Consider the following 25,291-nt stretch of genomic DNA (forward strand, 5'->3'; position numbering starts at 1 on the left):
ACTCGTTGTAAAGGTGGGTAAAGCTCTGGTCACTATTCTTAGTATTTCCCATAATGTAAAACACATCTCACTAAGAGATGTGGAGATGTGTACAGTTATACATTATGGGTGGGGGGGTCACTACCCAGACCGGTTTCAACTTTTTTTGAGGTCTCCTCAGTGAGTAGCTAGAACCTGAAATACCAAGGTTTTTAGTAATACAGAGCGTTATCAACTTTACCTATACAAGTTGCTACAAGGTGCTTTTACTTCGAATAAGAAATTCTTGATGAGATAAAGATGTGAAAAGTTTTTTACCTTGGGGATAATATATATTAAGGATACCAAGTAATTTTATAAACTTGTTTTTTTTTTCTTACTCCTTCTCCCAAGTAAGCAAAACAGTTAAGTTTGCGCCTGAATGTAGTTCAAGTCTAAAGGTAGTGCAACACCAGGGCAACTCGTTGTAAAGGTGTGTAAAGCTCTGATATCCTTACTTGGTTACTTGGGTTTTGCTTACTTGGGAGAAGGAGTAAAAAAAAAAAAAAAAAAAAAAAGTTTATAAAATTACTTGGTATCCTTAATATATATTATCCCCAGGGTAAAAAAACTTTTCACATTATATATATATATATATATATATATATATATATATATATATATATATATATATATACTGTATATATGTGTGCATGTGCATGCATGCACACACATGCATCTCTCAGAAGGACCATTATTTTCTGAGAGTGAAATTTTTTTCTCCATCCAGGAAATATACCTTCAGAAATATATAATTAAATTTATATATTTCATTAAATTAAATAAATTTAATGACTAGAAGCTGTAAGATACCAATATAGAAAATTATTATCATTTGAGTGCACAATTAGTTTTGTCTTCTTAGAAAACTTCATTGGGTGCATAACATGAAAAGAGAAATACAAAAGAAATACATTAGAAGAGAAAAGACAGCCATAAATTAACTCGTAAACATGTTACTGACATTTAAAGGCATTCTAAAACCAGAATATTGTTTGGCACATTCACCTGGGCATGATCCTGTTAACGCAAAATCTGAATAGCTGAAGATTGACAATCAGATAGGTTATATATAGCTCAGGTTAGTATTAAGATGGATTGCATTGAGGACAATTTCTGCTGATTCTACATTTCTACTCTTCAGTCCATTGCAGCATCTAAAAATGTTTTCTGATTTGTTCCATATCACTGGATGAATGACAGAATCTTCACACACACACACACACACACACACACACACACACACACACACACACACACACACACACACACACACACACACACACACACACACACACACAGTATATGTGTTTTTACAAATGCGCATACTTTTCAGACAGAACATTATTTTTTCCTGGGAGTGAAATTTTTTGCTCTGACCTGAAATATATCTTCAGAAATATATATACACAATATACAGTAGCAAACAAATTAATCCAAGCAAGGTGAATTTACATTCAAGTTTTTGTTTCAGTTCATAATGTGCATTTTTAATAGTGTGAACAAGTTGACATTCGTAGTGTTTTATTCATTTTGTGTAGCTATAAAATGGATATATTTGCAAGAAAGCATTCGAAAATATGTACTCTTTCTCAGTACATCCATACAAATTGCCAATGAGTGTAGTGTTGGTTTGGTACTGTTAATGTGAATTTAAATAGATTCAAGGAGACAGGAACCTTTTCTCATGACAGAAAAGGAAAATGTGGGTGAAAAAGGAACACTACATTTACTCAAGATCGTTTACTAGTTAGGAAAATCAAAATAAATCCAAGATTGTCTGCTATAGATTTAAATAAAGACTTGGCAGCTAGTGGGATTAATGTTTCTGATATGAGATTCCTTCAAAGATTGTTGGAAACAGGGAGGACTGCTCACAGACCAAAAAAGAAACAAAGGCTATGCAGTAAAAGAGGGTCCAGTGGGCAAAATTGTACAAAAATTGAACTGTTGAGAAGTGGAAGGGCGTATTCTCAGTTGAGAGCCATTTCTTAGACCAAGAAATGGTCTAAGAAATGACTTAGAAGACTTTTCCTACCCACCTTCAAGCTCAAACACCTAGCTAAAAAGATGTTCTGGGGTTGTTTTATACATGACAGTCCAGGATCGCTTGTGCCTGTTGAAGTATGATGCAAAGTGACCAATGCATAAAAATATTTGAAAAACAGAGTGGTCTCACGGATCCAGAAAGAGTTCATCTTCCAACAGGATCTTGTCCATGCACACTTCAAAAAAAGTGAGAGTTCCTCAAAATTCACAACATCCAATTGGTTTAGTGGCCCAATGGAAAATTTGTGGGCCATAGTGAAAAAAAGAGACTTGAAATATTAAATTGTGATACGAAGGATAACTTAATACAATCCATTATAAAAGTATTTATTCAAGATGCTAAAATTAAAAAAAATGTGTTCTACTTTGGTAGGATCCATGCCTTAATGAACTTATTAAGAACAGAGGAGCACATATAAATTATTAGGCAAAGTAGGAGTTTAATTTTTGTATTTCTTATTTCTTATTTTCTAGAAATTAATTTTTTTTTTTTTAAATGTGAGTGTTCAGATTAATTAGTTCACTACTGTATGTGTGCTGTATATATATATACTTATATATAAGTATATACATATATATATATTTAAAAATTAATAATTATACTGACTAAGGACACGAGAAAGGTAAGAAAACTCTTTGATATAACACGACTAGTTTCGTCGGAAAGCCGACTTCTTCAGGTGGGTAACTAATAACAAAAAAACTGGAAAAATAACAAGTAAAAAATATGGACTTCTCAAATTAACAAAATAGGAATGGCAACAGTCATATTTGAACTGGTGTTTGTGTAGCAGGACTAGCGCAAGTTGTAGGTGAGCAGCAACTGATTCGAGAGCACCAGAACTCAATCACTGCACTGTGGGCATCAGGCAAACTGTAGCTTAAATTGTTGTTTATGTGTGATGGGTCCAGAACCATCTCTGTTGATTCTACGATACATCTCTCAAGTTCGTCACTGCATTTATAGATATTGGTCGTAAGATTCCAGATTCCAGTCTATCTGGTGTTGAAGATCTTCTAGATTAGAGTAAGCGGAGAAAAGACCATGACTGGAGAGTGCACTTGCATGGGTTCTTTTGTAAGAGATGTCACGCTGGTGTTCCTCAAGACATAGCGAAATAGACTTATCAGTCTGTCCATAATAAGGTTTACCGCAGTTGCAGACGACTTTATAAACTCCTGGAAACTGAAGCTGGTTGTGTTTTGGTTTGGGGCAACTCAGAAAAGAACGAAGCTTTGGTAGGGTGGTGAAGTAGGTTTTAATGTTGAAGGTTTTCATTATTTTGGCCAGTTTTGGAGATAGAGAGCTTATGAATGGCAATTGGATGTGAGTAATAGAATTGGAGTTATCTTCTTGTCGAGGTTGGATACGTGGATTTAGATGTTTAGTGATGCTTCGAGAAGAATAGCAGTTGTTTAAGAATGTGCTTTTCAGATGGTTGAGTTCTGTTTGAAGGTCTTCTTCTACTGAAATAAGAGATCTTGCTCAATGGGGTAGAGTGGAAATAATACCAAACTTCTGTGGAGGTAATTGATGAGAAGGGGAGCTACAAACCTTCCTAGATCATTTAAATAATCAACACCAGAACATCAAATTCACATCCGAACTAGAGATGAATGGCTTCCTCGCTTTTTCTGGACTTGAAGATCACTAGAATGCCTGATTGTCTTAAATTTTCGATTTTTCAAAAAGCTACTCACACAGATAGATACTTGCATGCCTCTTCTCATCACTTCCTTCCTTTTTAAATATGTCTACAAGTAGAGTCACTAGTCACAATATATATACATATATATGTGCGCACGTACATGTTTTTCAGATTAAGCATTCTTTTCTGTGAGTGAGATTTTTTACTATGGAATGATTTACTGGAGGGAGGAAAAAAGAAACAAATTTTCACTCCTCTGAATTAAATCCTGAAAGATAGATATCCTAGAACCTAAACATCGATTGTTTCAGTAGGATAGAAATATATTTATGAAAAAATATACTGTTCCACTCCAGAATAATTGTCTGTGAATCAAAAAGGATTTATTCTTTGGATGTTTATTTCAACCCCTGCTTAAATGACCAAATAGTAGTTAACAGAAAACTGAAAGAGAATACAAATTCTGTGTTGATTACAACCACTAGCCATATGTACAATAACATACTACACAAGTTGACTCATACCCAAACACATCCTGGTGAAAAAATACTACAGATTTGCTTTTGTTCTGTATGGAGTTTTTCATGTCAGTTGATAAAACTATACTATATTTCCCTGGAAGCTTTACAAGTTGATTTCATAATCCATTTCCTATTCTCAAACCTTTAAAAAACAAGTGCAATGATGAAATGAAAGAAGAAAAACTTATTCACAAAAGCAGCTTTTCTTCATCTTTTATTTGCTTTAAATCTACAGTCTCTGGAAGAGCTTCCTTGAAGTTTGAAAGGATTACAGCCACCAGCTATTCAAAAGAAATGCAGCAAGTTGCTTTTCTGTCCATTTGCTCATTAGCACATGATGCTACTTTTTTTTTTTTCAGGCTTTGCATGAAATAATTGCTTTACTCTATATCTAGATCAGGAATATCACATATGCACAAAAGTACAAGCTAACACAACAATGCACTGTGGTAAACCATGATAAGACTTAACTACAAATGTAATAAGTGTCATTTCTGGTACCTTCAGAAAATGACACTGACTTGCATAGTGAATATCAGGTTTAATGTCAATATTATGATCTGTACTAGATGGAAATGGCTAGATCATTACCAGTGCTCAACAAATATGCTCACCCGTTCATGAATGGTGAGTAGATTTTACCAGATGGGAAGTAGCTAAAGAATGGATCAAACAGTACATATTTTTTTATTTAATATAATCACTTTATGGGACTTATCTGGTCACATCATTATAAAAAAAAAAAAGGAAGGTGGGAGGTCTTGGATGAGTACATTTTTTTGCAAGCTGTATAGGGTTTTGCATGCTTTGTCGAGCTTGTTCATTACCAATCTCATATCTTGATCACAACCAGTCTCAGATAGAAGTAGCAGGGTTACCTCCAGGAAATTGGCTTTTCATCTTAGAAAGCAAGCAACTATACAGAGAAACACACAATTAACATAATACACTGACCTCATAGCCTTAGTTGTTTCAGCATAAATCAGCTGAAATAGACCATCTAGAACAAGCTAGATAAGCATATAAGTTAACTATTCAGCATTTTCTCAATGAGTTATCCTTAATAAGTTATTAGATATTATGGCATTTTAACAAGTAGGTTTTATGAGTAGTTTCTAATTAACAATATTCCTCCAAATGGGTTTATTATTTCAAATGCCTGTGATTTGATGCTTTGAATTTCAACCTTCTAAAGCACTCCTACTGCATCAACCCACCTATATTTTGGTCTTCCTCTCGGTTTTTTCCTGCAATTTTTTGCATCACCATCACACTTTAATAGGTGACAAAACTTATAGCATATAAGAGTCATTTTCTCCTGCTGTATAAAAAAAGAGTAAATAGGAATCAGTTGGTTTTTGTGAATAGCTACAACTGCCATCTTTAGGAGGGAAAACAGCAGGGTTTGTTCCAGGAAGGTTGTTCCAAAGAACAGATATAAATAAAATGAAAGACAAAGAAGAATAGTTAGTTTAGTAAGTTTGAAGCTGAACAGTAGTACTATTTAGTACACTGCAAGCCTGGTCTTTTGGCCGATTTCTCTCTTATTCTAAATAAAGTTATTAAATTGCCTTCCTGCCATAGCAGACTCACCTATTCTATTATCCATTTTATATTTAATTTACCATCGAAAATTATTCAAGAGAATAAATACAATCTGCACAGAGTCAAGATCAGATCCTAATATCTCCTTTATTTCTAACACTTGAATCAATTTCAGTTTCTTAATAATGTTATCCATACAGATTTTAAAATAACACTGGAGATGGCATACAACTTTGCCTTACACTTAATAATTTAGAATCAAATTTTTATCTGCATATTTGCAATATATATTAATTGTGTATTATCCTGTATGATTCCACACTGATTCCCTGGTGAAAACAGCTGGAGTCTTATTATCCAGACAATGCTCCAAGTAGACAGAATAACTAATTATATTCTAATACCATAACCATATTTATTTTAGCAAAAACAGAATATAACTGATTAATTTAGTTCAAAATTGCCACAATTTCCATATTTGTTTGTTTAGCATGAAAACAGATGCCTAGTAACAGGACACCCTTAATGATTTTTAACCATAAAAGTACAGGTTAGTGTCGATATACGTGGTGGTCTGAAAAAGTTCTCGCCCTCGACTATAGATGGCAACACCATCAGGAAGATTTTTTTTTCTAAGTTGGTATATCTCTCATAAGCATCCGCATGAAATTGCAAGTCATTCTATCAAGTAGTTTGTTTTATACAGCTGTCAAGCAAAAGTGTTGTCTGTATCCCTTGAAATGGATAAAATTGAATATCGTGCAATTATAAAATTCTTTGTAAAAGAAGGTTTAACGGCAAAAGAAAGTTCATAACAGTTTATGGGCACTCTTCTCCTTCGTTTTCGACGATTAAGAAATGGGCTGCTGAGTATAAATGTGGCTGTACCAAAAAAAATTCAAAACGGCAAAAGAAATTCATAAAAGTTCATGGACACTCTTTTTTTTCGTTTTCAACAATTAAGAAATGAGCTGCCGAGTTTAAAGATTGCCAGCCTTGAAGATAACCCACGTGAAGGACGTCCAAAAAGTGTAACACCAAAAATCATTGATCAAGTACACGATATGGTATTGAATGACCGGCATGAAAAAATTGCTGAGACTAGGCATTTCAAAAGAATGTGTAGGCTATATTTTGCATGAAGAATTGCAAATGAAAAAGCTTTGCACAAGAGTGCCACGCTTACTCACAGCAGATCAAAAATGCACTCACATGAAAAACTCTGAATAGTGCTTGGAGTGTTTTAACAAGAATAAAACTGATTTTGTGTGTCGATTTATTACTATGGATGAGATTTGGATTCACCATTACACATCAGAATCCAAACAGCAGTCAAAAAGCGGACAGAAGCTGGTTATTGAGGGCCTAAAAAGTAGAAGTCAGTTCCATCAGCAGGAAAGGTCATGGCATCAGTGTTTTGGGATGCTAAAGGCATTTTGTTTATTAATTATCTTGAAAAGGGTAAAACAATAACTGAGGAATATTATTATTCCAATCTTTTAACCAGACTAGACGAAAAAATTCATCAGAAAAGACCTGGTTTGCAGAAGGAAAAAATCATCTTTCATCAGAACAATGCACCTGCCCACAAACATGTTTTGGCAATGGTAAAATAAAGGGATCTGCACTATGAATTGTTGGAACATCCACTCTATTCCCCAGATTTGGCTTCCTTTGGGAAAGAGATAGGTCAGAGGAATAAAGAGGTGATTGCAGCTGTAAAGGGGTATTTTGCAGATTTTACTGAGAACCACTACAGGGATGGGATAATGACGTTAGAGCATCGCTGGAATAAATGTATTAGTCTTAAGGGAGATGTTGAAAAATAAAAATAAATTTGTTTTCTCATTGTTAGGTCGAGAACTTTTCAGACCACTCTCATAGTATAGGAAAGGATAGGACAGAAGCAATACGTCATATTATATATTACCAAAACAGAATGTTGGTAAGTTTAAAGCCAATAATGTTATTTTGCTCAAAATAGTAGCTAAATCCACAAATGTGATGATATGGTTACCCAAACTTTTGTGTATAGAACTGCTATTAAATATACACATATGCATAACTATATAAGAGAGAGTAATTCTCATATACTTATGCAGTTATGTGTGTTTTAGGTAAAACACACATAACTGCAATTTTCATTTATAAAAAAATTTCTATAAAATGTAAATACAGAAAAGTGGTTATTGGTTTATTTATGTACATATATGTCCTTGTCATTCTCTTGATAAAAAGTCTATATATATATATATATATATATATATATTTTTTTTTTTTGCAATATACTGCTTCATTCTAGGTTAGTGCATCTACAATGCATTGTAGCACATACAATGCATGTGCTATAATGGTAGCACATGTTGGTCTAAGAATTTTTACTTTCTAATTGCAGAAATGCATTACCCTATTCTGGAGTAAAACTTTTTTAAGTAAAACTAAGAGTGAAGTTCAGGTTTCTAACTTAAAATTAAAAAAAAAGAACTTATCTAATTTTAGGAATTTCTCAACTTGTGTAGTTACTATTTCAACAAGGTAAGTGCCAGTTTTTTTTTTTTTTTTTTTTTTCAAAAATGCATAAGCAAAAGACTGGATAGTTGCACAGGTAATCTGGAAAGAAACATGATTCATCACTCCACAGCACCAATTTCCATTTCTCCATAGCATGGCCATGCCAATCAAAGATGTGTATATACCCATTGCTATTAACAGAAGCTTGTGGGCTGCAAGTTTTCTGTAAAAATTCATGGCAGGCTCTCTACATGTGGAAGCACTTATGGGATTGTTTATAGCAGTTTAAAACATCTCTAAACACAGATTCTCTAGGATCTGAAGGCAAGATAAAATTAATCAGTCTTGAGATATATCAGTTCCTGTCAGCCATTTTAAGCCTATCTAGTGTATCTAGGTTCAGTATCACCTATGGACTTCAGCACATGCTGACTACTGACTTGTATATGGGTAAGTGATATATAATAACAAGTGCAAACCCTTTTCACCAAATGAAGCTTGACTATCTTTCCTTCTGAAATATGAATATGATATAGTCATGCTGAATACAAGGTTACAGAGTCAATTTCTATCATGTTTTATTGATCACTGTCATCATGCTGTTCCATTTCTTTCTGTTGTTTGCAGGTAATTACCAGCGAACAGTTTCTTTGAACTATTAAATCAACACCATGAAATCATGAGGATGATTGAAATCTGACATGGAAATTTCACTTCTCTCATGAAGAACGATACAGACTGGTGTTACTTTGCCACAGGCATTTCATATTTCACTCCTCCACGTTATAATACTTTGCCGCATGTGAAATGTAGCATTTGTAAAACAGCAAAGTTTCTGGTAAAATAGACTCAAACCCATGCAATATTCACTGAAGTATTGTAGTATTTGTTCAAGATAAATGCACCATAAAAAAATTAATAAATAATAAACAGATGCATGAGATGCAGTAAAATGCCTTCAAGGCCAATTGTGAGCAGCCTTCCAGTGCTGTAACATAAACAGCAGTCGATCACATATTTAATGGTGCATATAACATAATAAAACATACAATAAACACATAAAAATAAGGTTGAATAACATTTATTAAATCAAATATTGCCATCCAAATATGATATGACTGTCCTCAGTGAACGACAATTCAGCGAGGTAGAATAGCAACATGGATTTCAAAAGATACACAAGCCATGCATTAGTGTAATATAGTACAGCTGATTGTGAGATATGACAGAAACTACTGGTTCTAACTATTAGAGAAGCTCATTTATCCTTCCAGCCAGGATAAATGGTCTTCTCTATCCCTCCCAGGTGTTTACCAAATTCCTTATGGCTGTCATTTCTTTTACTATGGACAAACAGAACATTCTGATGAGACAAGACTCGAACACCAATTTTATACCACATACAATAAGGCTGGGAAGTCTAGTCTAACATAGAATGAATGATACTGACCATAAAATCTTCTGGTCTAAGACTCATCTACTAAACTATTGCCGTTTCAAAAATTTGAGCATTTGTTCAAAAAGAAATGTGGTACTACATCACTCTAACTCAAACTGAAATAACTGTCATTCTTTACCTAAAATTTGGGAGAGTTATCCTTATTAGTTGCAAGAAGAAGTTTTTTTTTTTTTAATCACATCTCACAATTGACTACCATATTACACTAGTGCACAGCTCATATCTTGAAATCCATTGTTGTTATTCCACCTTGTTGAAATGTCTGTTCACTGATGATGGATTTTTATATTCTGATAGAAAATTTGATGTGTTATTAACCTCATGTTTATGTGTTTGTGTTAGCAGTCAATCATATAAACATTAACAAAGATGAGCTGGTTATTCTGAAAAACTACTTCATTTCTGTGCATAAAATCTCAATGTAAATAGCAATATCACTAGTAAGAAAACATTTTCATTCACAAGTGCCTTCACTATGCTATTTGCTTGTACAACAGTTGGAAAATTTATGTATGAAGCATGTGACTTTGATTGTTGGTGGCCAATTCATACATCCTTTATTTCTTTCTCTCCTTCAGCATGAATTGACTATTCTTGAGACAAAGCCAAGGTCGGTTCTATGAAGTGTGGGCATACTATACAACCTCTACCAAGCAGATGGATGGGTGGTGGATGCCCAGTGTACATCTCATACCAGAGTACACAACCCCAACTATGAAATTCAGAGGTGGCAGTATGATGGTATGGTCCTGTGTTCACTAGTTTGGCTTTGGACCTCTGTTTGTGATACCACCAATACTGAATTCCAAGAGGTATCTGAATATTCTGGACAATGCAATGCTTCCTACTTTGGGGCATTTCTAATGACCTGATTGTTGTCTCTTTAAGCAAAACAATGCACCATGTTCAAAAGGCTCCTGCAATAACTGCATGATTTTTGGACACGAACATACATCACCACACTTGACTGGCTTCCACAGAGTCCTGATCTCAACCCTACTGAATGTCTCTGGGATGAACTGGTACATTGGGTGAGGTCAAGGGATGTTCATCCCACAACATGCAACATGCGATCAATGGGAATTTTGAACCATTCTTTATGCCTATATGAAGAACGGTTCAAAATTCCCATTGATAGCTATTGTTCACTTGTGGAAAGTATGTCCTTTAGGATTGCTGCAGCTATTCACAGTGAAAGGAGGTCCTACATCTTATGTTTGTTCCTCACGCCATGGTGTCTGTTGACTTCTTTTCAGGCAGTGTATTTTATTTATTTCTGATGGATGTTTTCTCTTAATACTGTTGTTTTCTTTTTAATTGTATTTTAAATTATGTATTGTGTGATATTTTGCAATCCCCCCCCCCATAAAATAATCTGGTTTCTTATATGCATAGTATTTTGTTTGCTTGGTGTCATTTCATGTGGCATCAGTCACATGACTGTTACATAGCTCGCGTGTTTTTCTGGAATTTTCAGTTATCAGAGAAAACCTGTCCAAGACTTGTTCTGGTACCACACATGCTGTTGCAGTGATGTAATTACTTCCATTTGCAACTCTAATTACTAATGTAAGTAACCCCATTCTCCTTACAATTTAGATATTCATGTCGCAAGTTTACTCCCTTTTGCACATAAAGATTTTTCCCATCAGAGGTTATTATTCGTGGCCTTTTCCTGCTCATTTTCACAGAAATGAAAATGAGCAGGAAAATGAGACATTGCATGTTCCTGAGTATTACAAATCTGATTCATTAATGCAGTGTTAGACCTGTGTATTGATTGAAAGGGCACTGGCTAGTGTAAGCAAAAAAAAACAGATATCTGCAATGCAATATTAGTTGATTATTCCTCACCGTATATACATTGTATACATAGCGATGTATACAATGTATATATTTCTTGTATATATATACAATGTATATATTTCTTGTATATATATACAATGTATATATTTCTTGTATATATATACAATGTATATATTTCTTGTATATATATACAATGTATATATTTCTTGTATATATATACAATGTATATATTTCTTGTATATATATACAATGTATATATTTCTTGTATATATATACAATGTATATATTTCTTGTATATATATACAATGTATATATTTCTTGTATATATATACAATGTATATATTTCTTGTATATATATACAATGTATATATTTCTTGTATATATATATAATGTATATATTTCTTGTATATATATATAATGTATATATTTCTTGTATATATATATACACAAGAAATTGTATATACAATTATATATATACAATATACATTACTACAAGAATTGAATATTCTTGTAACATTGTAAAATCGGTTTATACTGAAGACATACTAGTATTTTCACATCACTGAGAAAAGTAGTAGTATTGGCAGAAATGAGAAGTAAGGCTGTGACATCAGTATATTATTGCTTGAGTTTTTCACAGGATGAAAAACTCAAGTTTCCAATATAAAAAAATACCTCCTTCAATGAGACTAGCTAACTCACCTTCACTTGAAAAGCCTTTTTGCATCATATACAGTGACACTGGGTAGTACAGTTTGCCCCAGAACTTACATTTAAGCTGTTTTCATTAAAACAAGTCTTCTAGCTCCATGGAAGGTCTTTACTATCAATGTTCATTAAACTGCATCTAAATGTAACACACAAAATGTTCACTTCAGACTGACTGTCTTGAAAATGTTTAACTGTGTAGTGAAGATTTCCCATTTCTTATGTGATGATGATTCACATAAGTTGGTAACTTTATGAGTTCCTAAAATGTAATATTGGTTTATGTATCTCATTCAGGTTACACACAATAAAATTTTTAAAGTTTTGATTTCTCGTGCAACATTTTATGAACATTTGATAAACCTGTAGGATAGTGCATCAGTACTGTGATAGGTTAAAGATTAGATATTCTGGACACAAACCATGGAATTCTTTCAAGCTAGGTCATGTTTCTCAATAAAGAAGGTAATAGCTTTGTGCTGGGTAATGAAATTTATCTATAACTGCAAATAGCATTTAACTGTTCTGATTAGATGTGAGGACACAAGGTCTTGAAAATGGTAATGTAGTTATAGGTTAGAGATTTTTTTTTTTTTTTTTTAATTACAGCAAGGAACAAAGGCTATGAGACCAATGAAGTATATCTGTAAATTGCATATGTTCTGCTGGTCATGGTCAGTCTGTCTGTTCCACAGGATGAAAAACCTGAGTTTCCAGGAGGAAAAATCTGACCGCCTCCATATGAAACTCATCTTCATTTGGAAAGCCCTAATAAAGGGCTTTCCAAATGCCCTAATGACATTCCAACCAAGTCACTATAAACAAGATCATTGTTAATAGTGACAGAGCTACTGGGGGCTATTTAAACTTATGCTCAAAACAACTACAGCCAGTGTATTATCTCTGTTGGTTGCATGTTCTTCTGACTGGCTTGTTTTGTGGGATGAAAAATCTACGTTTCTGGGAGAAAAACCCAAGGTCTTGAGGTCCTGTGTGAGACTTATTACTCAATTCTAATCAAGAAAGTCCTTATAATAAAGTCTCTTTGCATCCTAGACAGGGTTCAAACCCAGGTCTTTCCAAAAGACATTGTCAGTATTGACTGAGCTATTGAAGCCCAGTGTAGCAAGGACCAATAGTTAAGTATTATTAAAGCTGGTGTATTTGAAATAAAAATATTCCAGTTTGTTAGCATTATATTTTCAAGTCCCCATCCCCAATACAAATATGATATTGCTTGTTTAGTACTATTTTTTTGTTAATAAGATAGTCCACCTTAATTGGGAAGCATTTTACAATGGCTAGAAAAACTTCTCACCACAACGAATGTTATGGTACCTGATGTAAGTATTTACGTTAATATAATATGTATTCATTTTATTAATAAAAAAGTGACTTAAAGTTTTGTTTATTTTTATCTTCGAATTAAATAAGTTAGCAAAACACTAAATCTAATATATTTTTAACAGGCGCAAGCAGCTTTAAAAGTCCTAATGCAATCCATTCATAAACAATGGACTGCAGTACGAACTCAGAGTGCATTTTGCTTTCTCTCGTGAACAAAAACGTGCTGCCACATTCATCAAAATCGAAAACAGTAATATGCTATCCAGTATTCTAAATATTCACTAAGTAGTACAATTTGAGTTTACGGAAATTGTAGTTTTCCTGCCTTAATTAAATGCTTAAACAATCGATAGTAAACACAAAGTATTTTTCAAAATTTATTATTATTATGACTACGTGACACCTCTAAGGATTCATCGAGAGAGGACACCCTACTGCAAAAATTATTTATATTTTTCATTTATTTTATTTTATTTTTTGTGCAGCACAGTACTATACTATTACAGCTAAAATCAAACCCCATTCAATCTTTTAAGTCATAATCGAATCTGATCTCACTTGGTGATATTTCTACAGGCAGCTGTATTAACTTTAGTTACGGGAACACTTGATTATAGGAAATCAAGTAATATATGAAAGTGTCAGAATATTTTAATCACATCGTTAATGTGTTTTACATGGAATTGTTTCTATCTTTCATTTGATTTATTCCTAAACAATGTAACTCGGTGCATTCATATATTACTAGATTTCATATAATCAAGTGTTCCCATAACTAAAGTTAATACAACTGTCTGTAGAAATATCACCAAGTGAGATCAGATTCAATTACGACTTAAATTTTGAATGGGGTTTGATTTTTGTAATTATATTTGTACATTCACAAATTTAGCATAAAATAAGCCTACCCACATGACATTTGCGTGGCTTAACCAAAAATTATATATTTGCGCTGTTATCTATACAGAATCGATGCAGTGCGATAACACTAGTTTCTATCCAGGCATGAAAACCAGTTCTGATTTATAAGAAAAATTCTGGGTATGTCTATCAAACGGTAAACAATGATTTCATTTTTTTTTTTACCAGTATGCATAAACAAAACAGAAGAAAAACTATCAGAAAGATGAGAGGATCTATATTTTGAAAACATATAGTCCAAAATAACATTAATATGAACGTATACACAAACATTATATAAATATAGGTGCAAATTTAGTTAATAAAACAATTATATATATATATATATATATATATATATATATATGTTTTATTTATTTATTATTATTTTTTTTACATTTTTGTTAATAGTTGATGTATACTCCGCACAATTTCGGAAATTAGCTTTCCATACCACAACTGCAAGTTTTCTGGTCCAAACACGCAGCTTGTTCTAATTTTGGTACATCAACTTGAGGTATTTCTCAATAGTTAAAACCAGGTGACTTGTTTTTAAGTAACAGAACCGGCAAAAAATGAGACTTAACGAGAAGAAATTTGTATTAAAAAGTTAACCAAATGTTCTTTATATTCGATCATCCCTTCTTATATAATAAATACTAACTGGAGTATGATAAATGGCACTTATTGTAAAACTTTAAATATTTTAATACTTTTTCATGAGAAAACAAGTACGGGGGGTTGGGGGGAATAAATAATCGATACATCGAACTTCCTCCCATATTCTAAAACATTCCGCCAACACGGAAGCACTCAAGCGTGACGCTAGTTGTCAGGCTACCTGTGGTCTATACACTAGGCCTAAACAAAGATCGATCGGTATGACGACCGCTCACGCTGTTTTAAAAGTTTCGGGAACTAGTCTTGATTGTTTGTACGTATAGAAAGAACTCCCTACATACCATTCTTGCTCCTTTATAAGCCAGGCAAATAAGTGATAATTACGGGAAATGACAATATGCATACACCATCACTATATCAGTAGCGTCCAGTTTCAAACAAATTTTCACCTCCACTTGCTATTGCAAACATAACAACAGTCGAAGATTTCCTAAAATGGCTAATCGACGCCGAAGCAAGTCCCGAGAACTTCCGAATGCTATACAACCAATCTCATTTTACTTCCACACTGGAAGTGAGGTTATTCGTCAACCAATCGTAAGATAATAAGTTGACTGTAGAAAATACACATTATATTTTTCAAATAAGGCACAAACATTAATTTATGTAATGCATATCGCAAAATCTCGAAGAAAATTATGTAATAAAAATGCGATCAGAAATTATTTTTTGGGTTACAGAACTATGAATGAGATAACGTAGTTTTATATTAATATTATTATAGTACAACTTTCCTTGAAGTCGATTCATCGAGGGAGAAATATCTTAACAAAAGAATGATAACTCAGTATTGAAAATAGAAAAAAAATATCCATGGACTTAAAAAAAAAGGACGCAGACTGAGACGAAGAGAAATAACAGATATTGGAAGAGAAATAACAGATACAGATGAAGCCTATTGGCTCTTTATATTTAAATAACAGATATTGGATTTTAGAAAACAGGTACCACGAAATCAGTTTGATAATACAGTAATGAATCGACAGTTTCGATAAAAGAAAACTCTCCGCCCAGTGTTTGTTTGCTTTTAAAGACAGTGCACATTAAATGTAGAGAAAGCTATTATTACTATGGTGAATTTAATTCCAGATTTAATTTATTCTAATAATATAGAATAGCATTTTCAACAGGAAAAAAAAAATATTGATTTTTGCATTTAATTTACCTTAATGCTATACTTAATGATGATAGCCTACGATTAAGCGAGCCCCGGTATCGAGGGATGCTAAAAAGCCTTAAGGGTTCCTAGGGGCTATCGTAACCCAAAGCAACTAGGAATGGCTTGGAGGACGGCAAAATTGTATCTCAGCCATAGAAACACCATTTTTAAAAAGTTCTTAGTTTTAAATATTTTCTTGAATTTAGAGGGGGCAAAGAAGTGCTTACCAAGGGGAGACAACGATCCTAAATATTTCTGCAGTAATTGATAGATTGTGGAATTGGAAGGGGGTCGAAATTGTGTCGTTGATCACTACTTCTAAAATGAATGGTATATACCAGGGCTGTCCAAAACACGGCCCGCGATGCAATTTTGTGCTGCCCACCTGTGGGTTTTGATTTTCACAAGAGAAAAAAAAATAACAATTTGAACCGAATGCGTATTAGATATTTTAATTCTATCACTAATCGATAATCTCGATGTCGATTATTTTATTTGGTGTTTTTACATCACTATATACTCACCTGTTTTTCAAATATTACAGGTGTCAAAGAAGTGTTCTTACACTGTTTTGTTCTAACGCGCATGCTCCGCCGCTCATGGGTTACATGAGCACGCGATTAGTGCACAATTAGTGTTGTTCGTTTGTTCAACTATCGAGGTTGTGTCGCTGCTGCTCACTAAATTACTAGATATGCATTGGATGCGGCCCTCGGATAAATCTTTTTCTTTTTTTTTAATGCGACCCTCGGATTACCGAAGGTTGGACAGCCCTGATAAACACAATCATCGACATCACTGGCTCTAATAGACACCCACGACCTTTCAGAGTATCTTTGAAATAAAATTTGTTAACCATAACTCCAAGATTAGGTGGTTAACCCTATTAAGTATATTGTATGTTGTCTGTCAATTGCATGTGTTCTAGTGACCGGTTTGTGGAGTTTAAAACCCAATTTTTCGGGAAGAAAATTTCTGCCTTTATCAGGGCAGAAAAACTCTCATAAAGATTCTTCACATCCTAGACAGGATTTGAATCCAGGTGGTCTTTCAAACCAAATGACTTCTTCTATACCTACAGAGCTTCGCAGTCTCTTATATAGAGAGAACACAAAAATAAAATTAATATTTACATACGGAATTCTTAATTTTCATTTCTAATAAAATTCTCCCAGTGTTTTTAATCATATCGTAATATTTGTATAATTTTTATTTCAAAAACAACAGTTTTACTTATAAAATTAGCATAAGTATACAGTTATATGGAATGTAGTAAATTAAAAAAAAATCAGCTAACGCCTTTTTATTCCCGTATATAGGGTGCAGGGGAGGCCGTTTTAGCCCTATTTAACTTTTGGAGACTGAGTGGGCAGTTCAATCTCCACTGGTACCCAATCAGAGATAGCTGGCCCAAGGCTTGCACTAATTAAGCGGCATGCAGTGAAGAGAGGCGGCTCAACAAGTGCCGCCATCTCCTGGTCCCTAACCCTAACACCCTTATTTAATGTCTGAAATAATGTGGGTTCTACGGTCGATTTTCTTGAGTTTCCCGGAGAAAAAACTCGCTTGCCGGTGCCAGAGATCGACTAACTCGGGAATCGGTCGAAAAAAGACTTAAAAGAAATTTCTTCCAGTCGCCGACTAGATTCGAAACCAAGAAGTCTTCCTTCGTGCGGTCAAGCGCTGTGGTATGCAAACACCACATCCACTGAGCTACACAGGCTCCTTATGTAGTAAATTATATATAAAATATATCAAATATGCAGAAAATAACGATATATATTAAGTAAATATCGTTATACATCATTAATCATTATAAATACATAGTCATCAAAAAATCATCAGCAAACGCCTTTTAATCCCTTATAGGGAGTAGGCGAGTACTTTTTTTTAATACTATCTAACTTTAGAAGACTGGGTAGGCAGTTCTGAACATTGGATAATATTCAGATACCTCTGAACATTGTCCATTGTTTAGAAAACAATGCAATGTTCCCTACTTTGTAGCAGTTCTACAGAACTGACCATTGTCTCATTTATCAAGATAATGCCCATAAGGCTGATGCTCTACTGCATGGTTTGTGGACATGAACATCCACACTTGACTGTCCTAACCTACCAAATGTCTGTGGGGGGTGAACTGGAGCGTCGGGTGAGATGAAGGGACGTCCACCCCACAACAGCCCAGAACCTCATTACATGCCTATGAAGAATGGTCCAAAATTCCCATTGATCTATTGTTCACTTGTAGAAAGTATGCGCCCATAGGATTGCTGCAGTTATCATAGCGGAAGGTCTTACATCTTATTAAGGTGGACGCTGTGGCTGTTTTTTCCTCACATTGTATCCATTGACTTCGTTCCAAACAGTGTATTTCGCCCTTAGATATAAACATTAAAGGAAAATGGAGATTTCACCAAAAGCCAGTTGCGATATTCCTAGTTCTTTTGTGCAACATAATTGCACAAAAGAATTAGGCATAAGCACAATAAATTAAATTTAGCCCGAAATGGAGAATGCACGTGCCCATGCTAATAAGATTGTTTCAGTGTTACGTTCGGTGCAAATGTTTGTATTATAAGACTGAATATAATATTCCAATGAAGGAAATGAGATTGGTTGGTTTATGGTTTATTGGTGCAACGACATCAAAGGTCATAATGCGTCATAGTGAAGGTTACAGCAGTACATAAAGTATTAATAAACAATCAGAAATAAGTTAGTAAATAATATGTATGTACAAAAATTAAGTTAGAAATGCAGCATTTATCAATAAATAAAATGTATAATTAAAAATGTCTGTATAAGTATAAGTGAGAAAAATATGAGCTAATCTAGCACCTGAAGCTGCAGTCTCATTTCCCTTAATTCCAATGTGGCTGTGATTCCAGCACAGCCGATCATCAAAACTAAGTCTTCATTTTCTCATTTCCCTTAATTCCAATGTGGCTGTGATTCCAGCACAGCCGATCATCAAAATTAAGTCTTCATTTTCTCATTTCCCTTAATTCCAATCTGGCTGTGATTCCAGCACAACCGATCATCAAAATTAAGTCTTCATTTTCTACAACATGTATAACACCTCACATAGCACTGGATGTGAAATACATAGAAGTGGAGCTAGCTAGTAAAGAACTCAATGAGCCTGAATAAATTACACATTTTTGGTAGCGGTTTTCTTTTATATGCAGAAATGCGACGAGCTGAATAGCATGCAACTCAGCTATATAATTACTGCAATCAGGTGGGATCTGGTTAGAGATAGTAATGTCAGGCAACACAGCTAACAGAGATGTCACCTTTTAAACCATCAGTATAGATGGACAAAAAAACAGAGGGGGGGGTCTACTGTATGTGCATTAAACAATGCAGGTAGATAGGGAGTGTGAGACTTCTGTAGTTGACAAAGTGAGATTACAAGATACAGGATAAAGTGAGTTACAGGATAAGGTGAAAACCTGCCATGGAAAAATGCTGTTACACTGTTTACAGAAGTCAATGGACACTATAGTGTGAGGGACAAAGAGTCATGACTCTCATCTTTATAAGATGAAGCACCTTGTTTCACTGCAATGACTGCAACAATCCTAAGTGGCATACTTTCCACAAGCGTACGATAATGATCAATGGGAATTTTGGACCATTCTCATGTAGGCATGTAATGAAGTCCTGGATTTTGGGGGGGGGGATAAGTTCCTTGACCTCATCCGACAACCAACTTCATCCCACAGATGTTCAATAGGGTTGAGACCACGGTTCTGTGGAGGTCAGTCAAGCGTAGTGACGTTCATTTCCACAAACCTGCAGTTACAGCAGCAGCCATATATGCGTTGTCTTGTTAAAAGAGACAATGGTCAGTTCTTAGAAATTCTTTGTAGAAACGCCACAAAGTAGGAAGCATACCATTGTCCAGAATGTTCAGATACCTATCGGAGGTCAGTGTTCGTGGCACAACAAACATAGGTCAGATGCCAAACCAGGGAAAAACAGGAACACACCACCACCACCTCCACATTTCCATAGTTGTTATCCACTCTGGTAAGAGACGTTCATCGGACATCTACCCTCCCCACCCGTCCATTTACTCTGTAGAGGGTATAGCTCTACCGAGAAGGTAGAGCTATACTCTATTCCACTCATTCCTTGCTCAATAACATAGCTTTTTAAACTTCCACCTCCAATTGTACATGCTCTATGCACCACTGAAGAGGACACTGCATGCTGGTTCGGTTAATGTGGGGGCTTGCATATTGTCGTTCTTCCATGGAAACCCATGTTGCGAGCCTCGCTTCTGAATGTTTCTGTGCAGATTCGTGTTCCAGTTGATGCACAGAACTCGATATTCAACGTGTCCGCCTAGGAATGACCTAAGAACTGCACCCTTGGTCACGTTCAGTGAGTGTGGTCGTCCTCTGCAGCTCCTAGTACTTGTAGTTGACTACCTGCGTTTCCATCTCAGTATGGTATCAATGATTGTTGAATCTCAGGTAGCCCAGGTTTTTTAACAATTTGCCAACAGATAGGCCTGCAACATGGAAGCCTATCACAATGCCTCATTCAAACTTCGTCAGTTTCATTCTCGCAGCCATTTTACCCAGACACAGTTGCACTGACTTGAGCGCACCATATTCCTCCAATCAATATCTGCCACAAACTCATGACTTGTTGCATGGTACGATGCAACTTGCCTATGGGGATGTCCGTTGATTCTTTCCCAACAGTACATTTGGTAGAGGTTAATAACATGAGTGTTGTCAACATTCATGCTAACAGCTTGCATAGTCTATTTAACACGCACACTAAAATGACTTTTGGCAGTCTGATATCTGTGATATTGAGCTTCACGAAGTACCGAAAACAGATCAGTTCACTTAGAATGCTCTGGAAGATTTTATTTTTAAGGCACAATCAAGAGACGATCTCTTTCTGTATTAGTGGTAGAATCGGTTCATTTGCATCAACATAAAGACAATGATTTGGCGATGTTCGAAGGGCAACAGTAACTATCATACTCTGATGGGATCCAACTACTGCAGGTTAATCTTCCTTGCAGGACCATAGACCTAAGACCTATAATCTAGCTTTGACAGTATAAGTGCATGGATAAAAATGAAGCAATAAACATCGATCCGCTATTACACAGAACATAGAAAGCGAAGATTTAATGCTCTCCTGCACTGTTCTCTTAGTTGACGAATGTGTGCAAAAAATATAAGTTTTCACTCAAAGACGAGTCCCAAGAACTTACCTTCTGTTTTTACTGGAATAACAATTTGTCCCCAATTTAGGATCTCGGTGAGCAGTGCGTTTTCTATAGAAGTGTACACAGACACTTTTTTTTTTGCTGTAAACCTGAACCCATTACTATGAGCCCATATAGAAACACAATCAATTGTTGGCTGAAGTCATCTTTCAATTATCTTCATGTTGAGAGAGGGGACAGTCAGTTCAGTGATAGAGTGAACTTTCATAGCAAAAAGTGACCCATTTAATACAGAGCCTTTAGGAACACCCTGTTCTTGATGATATGGCCGAGGTGGGGTACTTCCCACTATAAGCTCGGAAATTCGCCTGGACAGAAAGTTTTTAATAAATACAGGAAGGTGTCCCCTGAGACCTAGATTATTATTATTATTATTATTATTATTATTATTATTATTATTATTATTATTATTATTATTATTATTATTATTATTATTCGGCCAAGTGGAATCCAAAGTGGAAATCGGCCAAGTGGAATCCAAAATCTGAGTGTGCTAAAAAAATTGAAGCGTACACCGCGGTTGCTAACGAGTACAGAACAAAGGACGTCGCCATCTTTGCAGCTGTCCAGAGGAAGAAAGAAGAGTCATGAAGTGCAACAAGTGTCAAAAGGAATTGCCGTCCGACGGATGTTACATAACCTGCATGAAATGCCATAGGAATCTTCACTTTACATGTTCCGGACTTTCTGACACAGCCTGGCAGCGCAAATCCAATGCCAAACGAAAAGAATGGAAGTGCCTAAACTGTAGGGAGAACAAAGAAACGCCACTACCCACGACTCAACTGATTACGCCGGAGGCAGAATCGGACGATGAACTGAACAGACAACAAAATACCGGTGAGTCTTATAATTTGAGTTCCGTTAATCATTACTAGAAAAAGGTTTAGAAAATATAAAAGCCAGCTTGGTAGATCTTGACCAAGAACTATTTGATAAACAGAATAAAGAAATAACAAAAAAAATTAGCGAATATGAAGAGTTTGTTAAATTTAATAATTAAAAGTCGAAGAAGTCTTACAAACGGTAAAAGATATTAAAACCAGCATTAACGCATTAACTGAGAGGCAGCACAAATTGATAAAAGACACATCGGAACTCTGTCAAGAATTTAATTCCCTGAAACAACAATACGAAGTTTTAACCCAACAACAACATAAAGAAGACCTTGTCATAAACGGTCTTCCAGAAACCGAATCCACAGAAAATCTCAGAGACGTAGTTCTAAAGTTAGGCCATGCAATTGACATCCCCTTACAGCATAATGATATTCAGACCATAAATCGGTTTCCCAGGAAGAACAGAAAACAAGGTTCGCCACGACCGGCACCAGTCATGGTTCGTCTGACAAGCAAGGCTACAAGAGACAATCTCATAAAAGCCAGCAGACTGAAAAAACCAGTAGTCAAGGATTTAAATGCATCGCAAGACAATACGCCAATCTTTCTATCTGAGTATTTAACACCTTTCAATCAGAATCTTTTGTACCAAGAAAGAAAGGAAAAAACAGAAAAAAGTATCAATTTTTATGAATCAAAGACGGCAAAATATTCTTGAGAAAGTCACAGACTTCAAAGTCTATACAAATAAAAAGGTCGGAAGATATAGACAGGTTGTCAGAGTGAAACAAAAGACTCTAACTTAGTTCAATAAGAAGATCTCAACACAACAAAAATGAATGTGAACCATCAGATAGATGTAATTACACCAGAATACATCAGTAATTGTACTTGCGAATCTCTTGATGCAGGGAAAATCTCGCTTGTACAAAACACAATACAAGCGAGAGGTCTCTCAATCTTGCATATTAACATCAGAAGCATCCGAAAACATTGGTTATTATTACAGGCTTATCTGAGAAATTACACTGATATTATTGATATATTGATTCTTACAGAAGTATCCATAACTAATGACGAAGCGACTGCTTTCCAAATTCCAGACTTCCAACAACATAGATCATGCCGCCAAACAAGAAAAGGGGATGGAATACTAATATTTATGAAACAAAAATTAATAGCAAAAGAAATGGCCTATCAGTTTGAGCATGCTGAAACCCTCTGCCTCGAAATCATTAATACCACGAATACACAGCATCCCATAATACTAAATGCTATTTACAGGCCACCAAACCTAAACATGATAAAATTCTTACACGAACTCAATTGCTGGCTTTCAAGCCAAGAAATATGCTCAACCGAACATCTAATGATAATTGGCGGCATAAACATAAATATTGAAAATGAAAACCAGAAGAACATTGTACAATACCTAGACATACTATCCATGTACAATCTAATACCAACAATAACATCATGTACTAGAGAAGAAATATTCGGAAATACTATCACTGCCTCCTGTCTAGACCATATAAACGTCCGAGCATCACCAAATAGTTACACTGCATCAGTCATAAAGTGCAAAGTAGCAGACCATTACTTCACCGCTCTAAACCTGCACACCAAGACAATATCCATGCAATGTCCCACAGAAGAAAAACGACAGAAAACAATAATAGACGAAGAAATAGTCAACCACGAAATAAGAAACACAGACTGGGAACACCTGGCATCAGATTCAGCAGATATCTTATACAACAACATTAAACTCACACTGGAGGAAATATATAAGAAAGCTACAAAGAAAGTCCGAATTCGTTCAAAAACAACACAAAATCCTTCGATAACACAAAACTTAATCCTAGAAATACACAGAAAGGACGCTTTATGGAAAGAATTAAAGCGATATCCAAATAACACAACTTTAAAAACTGAATATAAGATAACAAGGAATCGCCTTACAACACAAATCAGAAATGCAAAAAGAAGCTACTACAGAGACAAACTAACCTCCGCACAAAACAACATGAAACAAACCTGGCATCTGATTAATGAGATGCTAGATTCTGTTCCCAACACCACTGCCTCCGAAACCATAAAACACAGCTTCATGAAAGACGCAAAACCTATCCAACAACTAGCAAATGACTTTAACCAATACTTTGCAGACTCCATCCAAGAACTTCACAGAAATATTCCCCCAATCACAAAACGAGACCCTCCACTTGGACCGCGATCAAAACAGACATTATGGTTCCCAACCATAAAAGAAGCAGAACTTCTCTCAGCAATACATCAAATCAAACCAAACAAAGGCCCAGGAATAGATGGTATCAGACCTAAAGATATGAAGCAACATGCAACTAGTTTAAGTCCTATCCTACTAAAACTAATAAATAAAATATTTAAAACAGGACAGATACCAAGTATGCTAAAGACCGCCATAATTACACCCATATACAAACAAGGAAAAAGAAATTTAATCGTCAATTACAGACCCATAGCAACATTACCAATTATCAATCAAATTATGGAGCGGATCATATTGAAGAAACTCACAGCATACACTGAGATCTTTAATATTATCCCCAAAACACAATACGGTTTTCAGAAAAATAAGGGAACAACATCTCTCTTGGAAGACTTTACAGACGTAATTAATACCGCCTTAGACAAAAACAAAATAGCCGTGGTAGTCTTTATAGATCTAACCAAAGCATTCCATACACTTACACATCAAACCTTGTTAGAAAAGCTGAGGCATGTTGGAACAGACGGGCCTCTTCACAGGTGGTTTACAAACTACCTGCAAAATAGAAAGCATATCACACGTATC

General features: G+C 35.0%; 1 protein-coding gene across 4 annotated transcripts in view; it reads right to left on the reverse strand.

The window, feature by feature from the left end:
* Positions 1-25,291, reverse strand: part of LOC150101049 (phosphatase and actin regulator 2-like) — a 305,287-nt gene that overhangs the window by 269,329 nt on the left and 10,667 nt on the right. For 2 of the 4 annotated variants that reach the window (XM_090401168.1, XM_090401164.1), the window contains exon 1: positions 15,476-15,601. The exons of 1 other annotated variant lie outside the window; for it this stretch is intronic. The gene's annotated coding sequence lies outside the window, so the exon portion shown is untranslated. Of the gene's footprint in view, positions 1-15,475; positions 15,604-25,291 lie in introns of those variants that run through there. One more of the 4 variants, XM_090401167.1, reaches the window with a different exon arrangement.

The sequence above is a fragment of the Typopeltis vanoorti genome, chromosome 12 (genome assembly GCF_054136105.1).
Source record: "Typopeltis vanoorti isolate ZY-2024b chromosome 12, IOZ_Tvanoo_1.0, whole genome shotgun sequence".
Lineage (NCBI taxonomy): Eukaryota > Metazoa > Arthropoda > Arachnida > Uropygi > Thelyphonidae > Typopeltis > Typopeltis vanoorti.